Source organism: Phocoena phocoena, chromosome 2, assembly GCF_963924675.1.
Source record: "Phocoena phocoena chromosome 2, mPhoPho1.1, whole genome shotgun sequence".
Classification (NCBI taxonomy): Eukaryota; Metazoa; Chordata; class Mammalia; order Artiodactyla; family Phocoenidae; genus Phocoena; species Phocoena phocoena.
The window spans coordinates 111,348,238-111,366,339 of record NC_089220.1 but is presented as its reverse complement, the minus strand read 5'-3'; the positions used below and the strand labels follow the sequence as shown (position 1 = coordinate 111,366,339).

At 36.8% G+C, this 18,102-nt stretch overlaps 1 non-coding gene across 1 annotated transcript; it reads left to right on the top strand.

The window, feature by feature from the left end:
* The first annotated feature begins 3,674 nt into the window (after positions 1-3,674).
* LOC136119515 (U6 spliceosomal RNA) lies at positions 3,675-3,779 on the top strand. The gene has a single exon (XR_010655507.1). It is a non-coding gene; the product is annotated as a U6 spliceosomal RNA (small nuclear RNA).
* Positions 3,780-18,102: the final 14,323 nt, after the last annotated feature.

The window sequence follows — 18,102 nt, the reverse complement described above, 5'->3', positions numbered from 1 at the left end:
GACACTTTTTTCAAGTACGAGCATTAAGCGTGTTTTTTGACTTTCTAGACATCTCGGCACTGTGGAGAGGCCTCGGGAAGGAAGTCCTGTGAGTAACTGCGAGCCTCTTGTGGGCTCTGCCCTGCGCAGGATGCTGAGGGGAGAACAAAGAGGTCGCAATATGCAGGACTCAGTGACCTGGCCCTGCAGGCTCCCGAGCAAGGTAACATACACATGGGGGCAATCACGAGACAGTGAATGGCACGGAGGACAGGTGACCCAACGTGGAGAAGGAGGGGAAAGCAGACTGCCAACAGTCTGAACAACAAAACTTCCTTGAAAGAAATGAAATTTACACCAAGCAGGGGAAGGCAAATAGAACTTAACTAGCCAGACGGAGGGAAGAATGTCTTAGCTGAGGGAAATGATGTGATAGAAAGGGCAACATCAAGGGTGAGCTTGGGTTACTGAGGGAAGATAGCATTCGAGGTGGAAAGACAGGGTTAGGCCAGATAGTAGAATCTGTCCACCCAGGATGGCTGGGTCACAGTGAGGTGGCTGGAGCTGCACATACAGGAGGGTCTGTGAGGCAGGATGTGGAAAAGGAGGACAGACCTGGTGGTACCTGTGAGGCAGAGCTGGGGCAATTTCCGGAGCAGAGAAAACAGAGAAGCCTTCTCTACCTGCCCAGGTGCCAATGGAAAAGAACTTGGGTTAAGGTCTGGGTAGTGAACCTAAAAGGTTAGCTGATTTGAAGGGAGAATTGGTAGGATTTGGAACATTTACGTCCCTTGCATTCAGACACTCATGGCAGACTGTATAAGCTAGTTCCGTGTTTAGTGATATTGAATGCAGATGTGTAAAATTGGAGGTTCTTCCCCTCCATCACCACTGTCATCTCCACTCTTTTATCTTAAGTGCAAAAATATTAATCACTTGGTAGGTTAACAGAATTTGTCAGCTTATTTTTTCACCCCTGACAAAACATTTTAGTACCAAAACAAATCAAAAGTACATGTTAGGAAAGTTCACTTTTGAAAATTCTGTATTTGATATTGCTCATCTGTAGCACTTAAAACCAATCCTATTTAGACTCAGTATTTCAGTTTATATTCTAGACCTGCACTGTCTAGTCCAACAGAGAAGCCACTATTGAGTATATGAAATGTGCCCAGTCCAAACTGAAATGTGCTGAAAGTGTAAATTATATGCCAGATTTCAGAGACACTTATATCAAAGAATGTAAAGTATCTCTTAAATAATTTTTATATTGATTACTTATTGAAATGATAATGATTTGGATATATTGGATTAAATAAAATATATCATTAAAATTCATTTTACCTATTTCTTTTTACTTTTTAAACATTACTATTAAAAAATGTAAAATTATGTATGGGTTCACTTTGTGGATCGCATTACATTTCTGTTGGACGGTGCTATTTTTTTTCATATACACTTATTTTTTTTTGGCCATGGCGCAGCTGAGGGATATTAGTTCCCCAACAAGGGATAGAACCCACACACCCTGCATTGGAAGAGTGGGGTCTTAACCACTGGACTACCAGGGAAGTCCCAAGGACAGTGCTATTTTAAAGCTTCACTTTGTCTAGAAATATTATGTTATGAAGTGGACCATACTGCAGTTAATGGCATTAACAAGTGGAATGATTTGACTTGCCTAATGACATGAAAAATTGTTCCATACATTTCTATTTTCTTCCCGGTTGAATCTGTGATTTAGTGATAAATCATACAAATATCATGAAGCACATGCTATATTATCTGCTTTCAGGCACAGCCCTTTATGTGATTATAATTTCTTTTCCCATAAGGGAGGGAATATGAAAGAGATTTACAATAAAAATTTACATTCATTAAAAAATTTTAACAATGAGTATTTTAGATTATCATTAAAGCATGATAAATAATGTGCCTGCATCATTTTAGCATCAATTTACAAAATGTATATGCAGTCAGCAGTAGGCCCTTACTGAACAGGTGCTATGTTTTGTTGCGGTTGTTATTGTTTAATTCGGTCTCTCAAATGTCTTTTTTCTTTTAAATAGATCTTTACTGGAGTATAATTGCTTCACAATACTGTGTTAGTTTCTATTGCACAACAAAGCGAATCAGCCATATGCATACACGTGTCCCCATATCCCCTCCCTCCTGAGCCTCCCTCCCATCCTCCCTATCCCACCCCTCTAGGTCATCGCAAAGCACCGAGCCAAGCCGATCTCCCTATGCTATGCGGCTGCTTCCCACCAGCCAACTATTTTACATTCGGTAGTGTATATATGTTGATGCTACTCTCACTTCACCCCAGCTTCGCCCTCCCACCCCATGTCCTCAAGTCCGTTTTCTATGTCTACCTCTTTATTCCTGCCCTGCAACTAGGTTCATCAGTACCATTTTCTTTTTTTTAAGATTCCATATATATTCGTTAGCATACAGTATTTTTCTCTTTCTGACTTACTTCACTCTGTATGACAGACTGTACAGCAGTCCCATTGCTGCTGCTGTTTGACCCATTGCTGCTGCTGTTTCTTTTTCTTCGTGGCATTGACTTTTTGAAGATTTTAGGTCAATTGCCTTGTAAAATATCCTACATGGCATCCTTTCACTTGTCCCACTATCCCCTGAATTCCTAGAAAATGGAGATCAGGTCTAGAGAAGCTTGATTACGTTCAGGCAAACGATTTTAGTAAGAATACTTAATAGTTGATGTTGTGTACTTAATATTGCCTCATATTAGGAAGCACAAATATCAAGCTTTTCTACAATTTGTCATGTTGAATTTGATCACTTGTTTAAAGTTGTGATCGCCAGACTTCTCCATTGCAAAGGTATGTGTTTCCATTTGCAATTAATATGTAATCTGGGGATGATACCATGTGGATGTATGGTTTCCTGATAATTGTTCACTTAATGGCTGCAGCATATATTACTAATCCTTGCTTGAACCAATTATTTCATTAGGAGTTTCAAAAAATGATGATTTTTAAATTCTATCATTCCTTGCCCTCTTCCATAAAGAATCACTTTTTTTCTCTCTCTCTCTCTCCTTTTTATTACCATGAATTCATAGATTGTTATTTATGCATTATATTACAATTACAGTCATTGTTCTTTCTGATGCTCAAATTGTCCCAAATTTGGCCATTGTCCTTTAGACATGTCCCATCATTATTTGAGCACTTCCTTGCTTTTTGGCACAATGAAATGTCCCAGGCTTACCTTCTACTTTCTCTGCCCCAGACTGGGGCTGCTTTAGTGAAGAAAGATATTTAGAAGCCAAGATCTGAACATTAGGCACGCTCAGTGCTTCTAGGGTCTCTCAACGAACACTTTTTCAAATTGAGATGTAATTACTATATGACAAAATTCACTCTTTAAAAGTGAACAATTGGGGACTTACCTGGTGAAACAGTGGTCAAGACTCCATGCTCCCAATGCAGGGGGCCCAGGTTCAATCCCTGGTCTGGGAACTAGATCCCACATGCATGCCACAGCTGAGAATTCACATGCCACAACTAAGGAGCCTAGGTGCCACAACTAAGGAGCTGGCGAGCCACAACTAAGGAGCCCACCTGCAGCAACTAAGACCCAACACAACCAAATTTTTTTAATTAATAAAAAAGAGAGCTAATGCCTTAAAAGCAGCCAATTGAAAATGCAAATCAAAACCACAAGTGCTTGCTTCAGCAGCACATATACTAAAATTGAGATGATAACAGAGTTTAGGATGACCTCTGCACAAGGATGACATGCAAATTTGTGAAGCATAAAAAAAAAAACCCACAGTAAGATACATTTCACATCCACTAAGGTGACTATCATTAAAAAAAATTTTCTTTAAACAGAAAATAACAAATGTTGGCAAGAATATGGAGAAACTGGAACCCATGTGCATTGCTGGTGGGAAGATAAAATAGTGCAGCAATTATGGAAAACAGTATGGTGGTTCCTCAAAAAAATGAAAAACAGAGTTTCTCTATGACCCAGCAATTCCAATCCTAGGGATAAACCCAGAAGTACTGAAAGCAGGGTTTTAAAAAGATATTTTGAACACCTATGTGCATAACAGCCTTATTCACAACAGGCAAAAGGTTGAAGCAACCTGAATATATACAACCAGTGTATATATTCACATATATACTGAATATTGTCTTCCTTTTAAAAGAAAGGAAATTCTTACACATGCTCCAGCCTGGATGAACCTTGAGGACATTATCTCAGTGAAATAAGCTGCTCGCAAAAAGAAAAATACAGTACGATCCACTTACATGAGGTACCTAAAGAAGTCAAAATCATAGAGACAGAAAGTAGAATGGTGGTTGCCAAGGGCTGGAGAGAGGAGGGCGTGAGGAGTTATTGTTTAATAGGCTATGGAGTTTTAGTTTGTAATATGAAAAGAGTTCTGGAGATATATAGTGGTGATGGTTGCACAACAATGTAAATGTACTGAATTTCACTGAACTGTACATTTTAAAATTGTTAAAATGATAAATTTTATGTTATGTATATTTTACCACAATTTTTAAAGTGTACAAGTTGATGATTTTTAGTGTGTTCACAACCATCACCACTATCTAATTTTAGAACATTTTAATCACCCCCCCCAAGAAACCTGGTAGTAGCAATTACTATTAACAATCACTCCCCAGTCCCCATTTTCCCTAGACCCTAATTGACTTTCTATTTCTATATACTTGCCTATTCTGGACATTTCATATAAATGAAATCATAAAGTATGTGGCCTTTGTGTCTTTCACTTAGCATACTATTTTCAAGATTCATCCATGTTGTAGTATGTATCAGTAATTCATTTCTTTTCATGGCCAGATAATATTCCATTGTGTGGATATACCACATTTGCTTTTTCATTCATTAGTTGGTGGATATTTGAATTGTTTCTATGTTTTGGCTGTTAATGCTTAAAATGGACAACCTAGAAGAAATGGATAAATTCCTAGAAATGTACAGTCTCCTAAGACTGAACCAGGAAGAAATGGAGAATGTGAACAGTCCAATTACCAGTATTGAAATTGAATCAGTAAAAAAACAAACAAAATAAAACAAACAAAAATTCCCAACAAACAAAACTCCAGGATCAGATGGCTTTACAGGTGAATTCTACCAAACATTTAGAAAAGAATTAATACCTATACTTCTGAAACTATTCCAAAAAGTTGCAGAGGAAGGAATGCTTCTGAGCTCATTCTATGAATCCACCATCACCAGACAAACCCAGACAAAGATATCACAAAAAAAGAGAAAATTACAGGCCAATATCACTGATGAACATAGATGCAAAAATCCTCAACAAAATACCAGCAAACAGAATCCAATTATACATTAAAAGGATCATACACCATGATCAAGTGGGATTTATCCCAGGGATGTAAGGAGTTTTCAATATCTGCAAATCAATCAATGTGATACACCACATTAACAAACTGAATAATAAAAAACATATGATCATTTCAATAGATGAGGAAAAACCTTTTAATAAAATTCAACATCCATCTGTGATAAAAACTCTCCAGCAACTGGGCACAGAGGGAACCTACCTCAACATAATAAAGGTCATATACGACAAACCCACAGCAAACATCATTCTAAATGGTGAAAAGCCGAAAGCATTTCCTCTAAGGTCAGGAACAAGACAAGGATGTCCACTTTCACCACTATTATTCAACATAGTTTTGGAAGTCCTAGCCATGGCAATCAGAGAAGAAAAAGAAATAAAAGGAATCCAAATTGGAAAAGAAGAAGTAAAATTGTCACTGTTTGCAGATGACATGATACTATACATAGAGAATCCTAAAGATGCCACCAGAAAACTACTAGAGCTAATCAATGAATTTGGTAAAGTTGCTGGACACAAAATTAATGCACAGAAATCTCTTGCATTCCTATACACTAACAACAACAAACTATCAGAAAGAGAAATTAAGGAAACAATCCCATTTACAATCACATCAAAAAGAATAAAATATCTAGGAACAAACCTGCCTAAGGAAGCAAAGACCTGTACTTGGAAAACTATAAGTCACTGATGAAAGAGATTGAAGATGACACAAACACATGGAAAGATATACCATGTTCATAGATTGGAAGATATAACATTAAAATGACCATGTTACCCAAGGCAATCTACAAATTCAATGTAATCCCTATCAAAATACTAAGGGTATTTTTCACAGAGCTAGAACAAATAATTTTAAAATTTGTACAAAAACAAAAAAGACCCTGAGTAGCCAAAACAATTTTTAGAAAAACAGAGCTGGAGGTATCACGCTCCTTGACTTTAGACAATACTACAAAGTTACAGTAATCAAAACAGTATGGTACTAGCACAAAAACAGACACATAAATCAATGGAACAGAATAGACAGCCCAGAAATGAACCCATGCACTTATCATCAATTAATCTACAACAAAGGAGGCAAGAATAGACAATGGAAAAAAGACAGTCTCTTCAATAAGTGGTGCCTGGAAAACTGTACAGCTACATGGAAAAGAATGAAATTAAAACATGCTCTAACACCATATACAAAAATAAATTCAAAATATAAGACTGGAAACCATAAAACTCCTAAAGGAAAACATAGGTGGAATACTCTTTGACATAAATTGTAGCAATATATATTTTTTTGATCTGTCTTCTGAAGTAAGGGAAATAAAAGCAAAAATTTTTTTAATGGGACCTAATTAAAGGTAAAAGCTTTTGTACAGCAAAGGAAACCATCAACAAAATTAAAAGACACCCTACTGAATAGGAGAAAATATTTGCAGATAATAGGACCAATACGGGGTTAATATCCAAAATATATAAATAGCTCATACAACTCACCATGCAAAAAACAAAAAACCCAGCTAAAAAATGGGCAGAAGATCTGAATAGACATTTTTCCAAATAGGACATATAGATAGCCAAGAAGTACATGAAAAGGTGCTCAACATCCCTAATAATCAGGGAAATACAAATGAAAACCACAATGAGATATCACCTCACACATGTCAGAATGGCTATCATCAAAAAGAACACAAATAACAAATGTTGGGAGGACATGGAGAAAAATGAACCCTCATACACTGTTGATGTAAATTGATGCAGCCACTGTGGGGAAACAGTATGGAGGTTTCTCAAAAAACTAAAAATAGAACTACCCTACCATATGACCCAGCAATTCCACTCCTGGGTAGATAACCACAAAAAACACAAACAATAATTCAAAAAGAAACATGCACCCCAATGTTCATAGCATTATTTACAATTGCCAAGATATGGAAACAACATAAACGTCCATCAGCAGATGAATGGATAAAGAAGATGTGGTATATATATAATGGAATATTACTAAGCCATAAAAAAGAATTAAATTTTGCCATTTGCCAACAACATGGATGGACTTGGAGGGTATTATGCTAAGTGAAATAAGTCAGATACAGAAAGACAAATACCATATGAAATCACTCATATGTGGAATCTAAAAAATAAAGCAAAGAAGTGAATATAACAAAAAAGAAACAGATTCACAGATATAGAGAATAAACTAGTGGTTACCAGTGGAGAGAGGGAATCAGGGAGGGGCAAGATGGGGGTAGGGGATTAAGAGGTACAAACTACTATGTATAAAATTAAAAAGCTAGGGAATTCCTTGGCAGTCCAGTGGTTAGGACTCCATGCTTTCACTGCTGAGGGCCCAGGTTGATCCCTGGTGGGGGAACTAGGATCCCATAAGCCATGCAGCACGGCCAAATCAATAAACCAATCAATAAATAAGGTACAAGGATATATTGTACAACACAGGGAATATAGCCAATATTTTGTAATAACTATAAATGGAGTATAACCTTTAAAAATTGTGAATCACGTTGTACACCTGAAACTTATGTATTAATAATATTGTACATCAACTATACCTCAATAAAAAATTTAAAAAAAGAATAACGCTGCTATGAACATCAGTGTACAAGGTTTTGTGTGAACATATATTTATATTTTTCTTCAGAATATTCCTGGAAGTGGAACTGGTAACTCTATTGTTTAATTTTTTGAGGAACTGCCAGACTGTTTCCCACAGTGGCTGCACCATTTTACATTCCTACCAATGTGAAGGTTTCAGGTGAACAGTTTTTGAATCTTGTCATTTTCTAAACTTTCTAAAAAGGTTGTATAATGTGGTTTAAATTATATAGTTTGTTTTGTTTTGCAAATTTGTAATAAAATAAGCTGGGAATGCCACACATTATTTCAATAATAAAAAATATAATACTACCTCTGGTATCTATAAACTAGATTATTTTTCTATTCAACTCTAACACCTGTCGCCTTCTGACTACTTCACTGACCGACAGGAAAACACGCGGGTGATTCTCAGATAGACCTGGCACGTGGCGCTGGCGAGACTGTTTTAGCATTCAGCATCACTCCCATCCGTCCTCCGCAATGCAGAGCAGCAGGGAACTACATTTCCCAGAAGACACCCCCTTTCTCCACCTCCCACCCCTGCTTCCAGGCAGGAGTTTGCATGAAAGGAATTTGGGGGAAATTTGGAATGCAAAAAGGAGAGGGAATCTATTATTCTGCAGAGGTGGCAACAGCCAGATGCTGCACAGATATGAGTGAGAAGGCTTCCCAGCAAGCTCTCAGGAGCCAAACTTCAGGCTGACACCTTCCACGTCCACTTCTAACCTTCGCAGTAGCTGCCCTGAGTTCCGCTCCCTCGGCTCTTCCAACAGTCCTGTAAGCCCCTGTTGCTATATTATGCCCTTTATACCCGGAAGACATAGAGTGGCTTGTGTTTTCCTGAACAAATCCTAAGTAATACACATGCATATTGGGACAGAGGTACCATTTAAAATTTAAAATATTTAAATATAACGAAGGCAGGGAAATGCAGTGTGTCTAGAGACAGTGGGTTTTTTTTTCACCAACGGGGAATTTCTGTTTTGGAGCCAAACTTGAGTCCAGGCTTGCTACTTTTTAGTTTATCATGAGCATTTTAAAAAGGCGCCATTAAAAACTCACTGTAAACACCATTTAATGGTAGAATAATCATCAGATATCCTGTGACTTAACGAATTAGTTCCATAATGTTGGCATTTAGGTTGTTTTTATTATTTTGGCTATTATGAATAATCCTGAAAAGAGCGACTTTTTTGATTGCTTCCTTTAGACAGATTCCAAAAAGAGACATTTCTGATTCAAAGAATAGAAACATATTAAAGATTATTGATACACATTGCTAGATTTGTTTCCAGAAATGTAGTAATTTACACTCTTACATGTGACCAAATATTCGTCTTGCCGCTCTATGACTGCCATCAAATACTATAATGTAAAAATAATGTGTGCTAATTTGAAAGGTAAAATTTCAGGTTTATTTTTTATTCACTTGTTGATTAGCCATTTCTCTTCTCCCCGCCCCCCCCTTCCTTTCCTTCTGTCCTAAAGTCCCTCCCCTCCTCTCCCCTCCCCTCCCTTCCCCTTTGCTCTCCTTTCCTTTTCTTTTTTCTCTTTCCTTCCTACTTTTTTTTCTCTCTCCCTTCCTCCTTCCTTTCCTCTAGTCTTCCTTCCTCTCTCGAATTCACATACTTTGCCTATAAATCTGTCAAATGTTATGTTTTTATAAATCTCCCAACTTCCTGTTGCATTTAATTTTGTTTATAATTTATTATATAGCAGTATGTTTATGTAGCAGAAATCTATTCCTTTAGAGTTCCTAACATTGCTTTTAATATTAAATAGTTTATCTGCCATTCAGAAATCAGATGAGTATTAACTTCTGTTTTCTATTAGTTATGGCTTGATTTAAAATTGTGTCTGGGTGTTATACATTAACTCTTTGACTTACCTGAACTTTTTTTGGGGGGGGGGGTATATTTTAAAAGGAGAAGATGTAACTTAATTTTCTCCCCAAACAACTAGTTTCTTGAGCACCCTTTGGTGCTCCCTACTATTATGTAATTATATTTTTTAGATTCTAAATGTGGCTCTTTTAAATAAGTAGGACATGCTTGTTGGAAAAAAGTCCAAATACTTCGGAAATACATAGTGTGGAAAGTGAAAGAATCACCCTCTAGAGATAATCATTGATAATGATTTAGTGAATTTTTAAAAATTGGCCTTTTAAGTTGAAGCATACAAATAACATGCATAGATTTTAAGTGTATAGTTTGATGAGTTGTTGTTTTTGGTTTTTGGTTTTTTTTGCGGTACGCGGGCCTCTCACTGTTGTGGCTGTTCCCTCTCCTCCAGTCCGCACTGTGTGGCACCTACCTTGCTTTGTTCCACATAATGGCCTGAGGACTGAATCATTTTGAAAGGGAAGAACAAAAGGAAAGAGGAAGTGGTGTGGAAGTATTGTCATTCCTTTAAATCTTAGTTACTCTAAAGGGTATGACATGGTAGTCATTATGTTTTTAATTTGCATATCTCTGATGACTAATGATGTAGAACTTCTTTTAAGTGCTTATTGGGCATTTGTACACCTTTTGTCAAGTGTCTGTGTGAGGTTTTTGCCCATTTACAAAGTGTTTTTTCTTTGTCTTATTGATTTGTAAGAGTTGCTCATAAAGTCTGGATCCAGTCCTTTTTAAATGTGTGTATTGAGAATGTATTCATCCACTCTTTGGCATGTCTTTTTATTTTCTTAATGGTATTGATGATCAGAAACATACTTTTTATGAAATCCAATTTATGAGTTTTAAATTTCATGGCTAGTGGTTTTTGTGTGTCATCTGAAATATTTGCCCACCTCCAGTTCATGAAGATATTCCCCTGTATTTTCTTTTAAAGGCTTTAAAGGTTTAGATTTTATGTTTAGACCTTTGATGCATCTCAAATTAATTTTTGTGTATGCTGTCAGACAAAGGCCAAGATGACGTTTTTTCCATAGAGCTATCCAGTTGTGCCAACATTTATTGTTGCAAAAGATCTTCATTTCCTGATGAATGATCTCAGCTATTTTGTCAAAAATCAATTCTCATATATGTGTGAACTTATTTCTGGACTCTCTGTTCTGTTTCATTAATCTGCAGTGTACCAGTGTACTAATACCCCCATTGTACTTGATTACTGTAGCTTTATATTCAGGTGGTGTAAGTGCTCCACTTTCGTTCTTTTTCAAGATAGTTTATGCTACATCCTTTGGATTTCCATTAAACTTTAGAATCAGTTTCTTGATTAGCTACAAAAAAAATGCTGCTTGGAATTAGGATAATGTTGAATCTGTAGTTCAAATTGGGGAAAATTACCACCTTAATAGTATCAAATTTTCTATTCCAGGAACATTTTATATATATATATATATATATATATATATATATATATATATATATATACATATTCATTTAGGACCTTGTTAAATTTTCTCACAATGATTTATAATTGTGGGATAAACGTCTTACAGATCTTTCATCAAATTTATTCCCAAATAATTTGTTTTTGAATGATATTGTTAAGTGTTTTTTTTTTTTTGCAGTACGCGGGCCTCTCACTGTTGTGGCCTCTCCCGTTGCGGAGCACAGGCTCCGGACGCGCAGGCTCAGCGGCCATGGCTCATGGGCCCAGCCGCTCCGTGGCATGTGGGACCTTCCCGGACCGGGACGCAAACCCGTGTCCCCTGCATCGGCAGGCGGACTCTCAACCACTGCGCCACCAGGGAAGCCCCTGTTAAGTGTTATTTTTTAAAGTACATTTTTTTCTGTTGTTTTTGGTAGCATATACAAATACAGCTGATATTTATATATTAACCTTGGATCATGCAATGTTCTTTTTTATATTGAAATATAGTTAGTCTACAATGTTGTGTTAGTTTCAAGGGTACAGCAAAGTGATTCATTTATACATATATATATTCTTTTACAGATTCTTTTCCATTATAGGTTATTACAAGATATTGAGTATAGTTCCCTGTGCTATATAATAGGTCCTTGTTGTTTACCTGTTTTATAAAGAGTAATGTGTATGTGTTAATCACAAACTCCTAGTTTATCTCTCCCTGCTCCCCTCTCCCCCCGACTCCACTATCCTCTTTTGTTTTTTATGTCTGTGAGTCTATTTCTGTTTTGTAAATAAGTTCACTTGTATCCTTTTTTTTTAAGATTTCCCATGTAAGTGATATCATATGATATTTGTCTTTCACTGACTTACTTCACTTAATATGATAATCTCTAAGTCCATCCATGTTTCTGCAAATGGCATTATTTCATTCTTTTTAGAACTTAGTAACAGTCCATTGTGTGTGTGTGTGTACACACACACAACATCTTCCTTATCCATTCATCAGTCGAGGGACATTTAGGTTGCTTCAACGACTTGGCTATTATAAATACTGCTGCTATGAACACTGGCGTGCATGTATCTTTTTCAATTAGAGTTTTCTCTGGATATATTCCCAGGAGTGGGATTGCAGGATCATATGGTAACTCTATTTTTAGTTTTTTAAGGAACCTCCATACTGGTCTCCATAGTGGCCGTACCAATTTACATTCCCACCAACAGTGTAGGAAGGTTCCACTTTTTTACACCCTCTCTACCATATTTTTTTAAACATCTTTATTGGAGTATAATTGCTTTACAATGTTATGTTAGTTTCTGCTGTATACAAAGTGAAGCAGCTATATGTATACATATATCACCATATCCCCTCCCTCTTGCGTCTCCCTCCCACCCTGCCTATTCCATCCCTCTAGGTGGTCACAAAGCACTGAGCTGATCTTCCTGTGCTATGCAGCTGCTTCCCACTAGCTATCTATTTTACATTTCGTAGTGTATATGTGCCAGTGCTAATCTCTGACTTTGTCCCAGTTTACCCTTCCTCCTCCCCATGTCCTCAAGTCCATTCTCTACATCTGAGTCTTTATTCCTGTCCTGCCCCTAGGTTCTTCTGACCATTTTCTTTTCTTTTCTTTTTTAGATTCCATATATATGTGTTAGCATACGGTATTTATTTTTCTCTTTCTGACTTCACTCTGTATGACAGATTCTAGGTCCATCCACCTCACTACATGTAACTCAATTTCATTTCTTTTTATGGCTGAGTAATATTCCATTGTATGTATGTGTGCCACACCTTCTTTATCCATTCATCTGTCGATGGACACATAGATTGCTTCCATGTCCTGCCTATCGTAAATAGTGCTGCAGTGAACACTGTGGTACATGTCTCTTTTTGAATTACGGTTTTCTCAGGGTATATGCCCAGTAGTGCAATTGCTGGGTCATATGGTAGTTCTATTTTTAGTTTTTAAAGGAACCTCCATACTGTTCTCCATAGTGGCTGTATCAATTTACATTCCCACCAACAGTGCAAGAGGATTCCCTTTACTCCACACCCTCTCCAGCATTTATTGTTTGTAGATTTTTGGATGATGGCCATTCTGACTGGTGTGAGGTGATACCTCATTGTGGTTTTGATTTGCACTTCTCTAATGATTAGTGATGTTGAGCATTCTTTCATGTGTTTGTTGGCAATCTGTATATCTCCTTTAGAGAAATGTCTGTTTAGGTCTTCCACCCATTTTTGGGTAGGATTGTTTGTTTTTTCAATACTGAGCTGCATGAGCTGCTTGTATATTTTAGAGATTAATCCTTTGTCAGTTGCTTCATTTGCAAATATTTTCTCCCATTGTGAGGGTTGTCTTTTGGTCTTGTTTATGGTTTCCTTTCCTATGCAAAAGCTTTTAAGTTTCATTAGGTCCCATGTGTTTACTTTTGTTTTTATTTCCATTTCTCTAGGAGGTGGGTCAAAAAGGATCTTGCTGTGATTTATGTCATAGAATGTTCTGCCTATGTTTTCCTCTAAGGGTTGCATAGTGTCTGGCCTTACATTTAGCTCTTTAATCCATTTTGAGCTTATTTTTGTATATGGTGTTAGGGAGTGTTCTAATTTCATTCTTTTACATGTAGTGTCCCGTTTTCCCAGCACCACTTATTGAAGAGACTGTCTTTTCTCCATTGTATATCCTTGCCTCCTTTATCAAAGATAAGGTGACCATATGTACGTGGGTTTATCTCTGGGCTTTCTATCCTGTTCCATTGATCTATATTTCTGTTTTTGTGCCAGTATCATACAGTCCTGATTACTGTAGCTTTGTAGTATAGTCTGAAGTCAGGGAGCCTGATTCTTCCAGCTCTGTTTTTCTTTGTCAAGATTGCTTTGGCTGTTTGGGGTCTCTTGTGTTTCTACACAAATTGTAAAATTTTTGTTCTAGTTCTGTGAAAAATGACACTGGTACTTTGAGTGGGATTGCACAGAATCTGTAGATTGCTTTGGGTAGTATAATCATTTTTACAGTGTTGATTCTTCCAATCCAAGAACATGGTATATCTCTCCATCTGATTGTATCGTCTTTAATTTCTTTCATCAGTGTCTTATAGTTTTTTTGTTGTTTTTTTAAAGGAAAGCCAACGTTGGGGGAAGATGTGGAATCTTTTTTTTTTTTTAATTAATTTATTTTTATTTTTGGCTGTGCTGGGTCTTCGTTTCTGCGCAAGGGCTTTCTCTAGTTGCGGCAAGCGGGGGCCACTCTGCATCACAGTGTGCGGACCTCTCACTATCGCGGCCTCTCATTGCAGAGCACAGGCTCCAGACGTGCAGGCTCAGTAGTTGTGGCTTACGGGCCCAGTTGCTCCACGGCATGTGGGATCTCCCCAGACCACGGCTCAAACCCGTGTCCCCTGTATTGGCAGGCAGATTCTTAACCACTGCACCACCAGAGAAGCCCAGTGTCTTATAGTTTTCTGAATACAGGTCTTTTGTCTCCGTAGGTAGGTTTATTCCTAGGTATTTTATTCTTTTTGTTGCAGTGGTGCGTGGGAGTGTTTCCTTAAATACTCTTTTGGATTTTTCATCGTTAGTGTATAGGAATGCAAGAAATTTCTCTGTATTAATTTTGTATCCTGCTACTTTACCAAATTCATTGATTAGCTCTAGTAGTTTTCTGGCAGCATCTTTAGGATTCTCTATGTATAGTATCATGTCATCTGCAAACAGTAACAGCTTTACTTCTTTTCCGATTTGGATTCCTTTTATTTCCTTTTCTTCTCTGATTGCTGTGGCTAAAACTTCCAAAACTATGTTGAATAAGAGTGGTGAGAGTGGGCAACCTTGTCTTTTTCCTTATCTTAGAGGAAATGCTTTCAGTTTTTCACCATTGAGGACGATGTTGGCTGTGGGTTTGTCATATATGGCCTTTATTATGTTGAGTTAGGTTCCCTGTATGCCTACTTTCTGGAGAGTTTTTATGGTAAATGGTTGTTGAATTTGGTTGAAAGCTCTTTCTGCATCTATTGAGATTATCATATGGTTTTTATCCTTCAGTTTGTTAATATGGTGTATCACATTGATTGATTTGCGTATATTGAAGAATCCTTGCATTCTTGGGATAAACCTCACTTGATCATGGTGTATGATCCTTTTAATGTGCTGATGGATTCTGTTTTCTAGTATTTTGTTGAGGATTTTTGCATCTATGTTCATCAGTGATGTGGGCCTGTAGTTTTCTTTTGTTGGGACATCTTTGTATGGTTTTGGTATCAGGGTGATGGTGGACTCGTAGAATGAGTTTGGGAGTGTTCCTCCCTCTGCTATATTTTGGAAGAGTTTGAGAAGGATGGGTGTTAGCTCTTCTCTAAATGTTTCATAGAATTCACCTGTGAAGCCATCTGGTCCTGGGCTTTTGTTTGTGGGAAGATTTTTAATCACAGTTTCAATTTCAGTGCTTGTGATTGGTCTGTTCTTATTTTTTATTTCTTCCTGGTTCAGTCTTGGAAGGTTGTGCTTTTCTAAGAATTTGTCCATTTCTTCCAGGTTGTCCATTTTATTGGCATATAGTTGCTTGTAGTAATCCCTCATGATCCTTTGTATTTCCACAATGTTAGTTGTTACTTCTCCTTTTTCATTTCTAATTCTGTTGATTTGAGTCTTCTCCTTTTTTTTCTGGATGAGTATGGCTAATGGTTTATCAATTTTGTTTATCTTCTCAAAAAAACAGCTTTTAGTTTTATTGATCGTTGCTATTGTTTCCTTCATTTCTTTTTCATTTATTTCTGATCTGATCTTTATGATTTCTTTCCTTCTGCTAACTTTGGGTTTTTTGTTGTTCTTCTTCTTTCTCTAATTGCTTTAGGTGTAAGGGTAGGTGGTTTATTTGAGATTTTTCTTGTTTCTTGAGGGAGGATTTTATTGCTAGAAACTTCCCTCTTAGAACTGCTTTGGCTGCATCCCATAGATTTTGGGTCATCGTGTTTTCATTGTCATTTGTTTTTAGGTACTTTTTATTTCCTCTTTGATTTCTTCAGTGATCTCTTGGTTATTTCATAGTGTATTATTTAGCCTCCATGTGTCTGTATTTTTTAGGGTTTTTTTTCCTGTAATTGATATCTAGTTTCATAGCATTGTGGTTGGAAAAGATACTTGATACAATTTCAATTTTCTCAAATTTACTGAGGCTTGATTTGTGACCCAAGATATGATCTATCCTGGAGAATGTTCCATGAGCACTTGCAAAGAAAGTGTACTCTGTTGTTTTTGGATGGAATGTCCTATAAATATCAATTAAGTCCATCTTGTTTAATGTATCATTTAAAGCTTGTGTTTCCTTATTTATTTTCATTTTGGATGATCTGTCCATTGGTGAAAGTGGGGTGTTAAAGTCCCCTACTATGAATGTGTTACTGTCGATTTCTACTTTTATGGCTGTTAGCATTTGCCTTATGTATTGAAGTGCTCCTATGTTGGGTGCATAAATATTTACACTTATTATATCTTCTTCTTGGATTGATTCCTTGATCATTATGTAGTGTCCTTTTTTGTTTCTTGTAATAGTCTTTATTTTAAAGTCTATTTTGTCTGATATGAGAATTGCTACTCCAGCTTTCTTTTGATTTCCATTTGCATGGAATATCTTTTTCCATCCCCTCACTTTCAGTCTGTATGTGTCCCTAGGTCTGAAGTGGGTCTCTTGTAGACAGCATATATACGGGTCTTGTTTTTGTATCCATTCAGCCAGTCTGTGACTTTTGGTTGGAGCATTTAATCCATTTACATTTAAGGTAGTTATCGATATGTATGTTCCTATTCCCATTTTTTAATATGTTTTGGGTTTGTTATTGTAGGTCTTTTCCTTCTCTTTTGTTTCCCGCCTAGAGAAGTTCCTTTAGCATTTATTGCAAAGTTGGTTTGGTGGTGCTGAATCCTGTTAACTTTTGCTTGTCTGTAAAGGTTTTAATTTCTCTATCGAATCTGAATGAGATCCTTGCTGGCTAGAGTAATCTTGGTTGTAGGTTCTTCCCTTTCATCACTTTAAATATGTCCTGCCACTCCCTTCTGGCTTGCAGAGTTTCTGCTGAAAGATCAGCTGTTAACCTTATGGGGATTCCCTTTTATGTTATTTGTTGCTTTTCTCTTGCTGCTTTAATATTTTTTCCTTGTATTTAATTTTTGATAGTTTGCTTATATGTGTCTTGGCATGTTTCTCCTTGGATTTATCCTGTATGGGACTCTCTGCACTTCTTGGACTTGATTGACTATTTCCTTTCCCATGTTACAGAAGTTTTCAACTATCATCTCTTCAAATATTTTCTCAGACTCTTTCTTTTTCTCTTCTTCTTCTGGGACCTCTATAATCTGAGTGTTGGTGTGTTTAATGTTGTCCCACAGGTCTCTGAGACTGTCCTCAATTCTTTTCATTCTTTTTACTTTATTCTGCTCTGCGGTAGTTATTTCCACTATTTTATCTTCCAGGTCACAATATCTGTTCTTCTGCCTCAGGTATTCTGCTATTAATTCCTCCTAGAGAATTTTTAATTTCATTTATTGTGGTGTTCATCATTTTTGTTTGCTCTTTAGTTCTTAGGTCCTTGTTAAACGTTTCTTATATTTTCTCCATTCTGTTTTCAAGATTTTGGATCATCTTTACTACCATTATTCTGATTTTTTTTTCAGGTAGACTGCCTATTTCCTCTTCATTTATTTGGTCTGGTGGGTTTTTACCTTGCTTCTTCATCTGCTGCATGTGTTTCTATCTTCTCATTTTGTTTAACTTACTGTGTTTGGGGGTCTCCTTTTCACAGGATGCAGGTTCGTAGTTTCCATTGTTTTT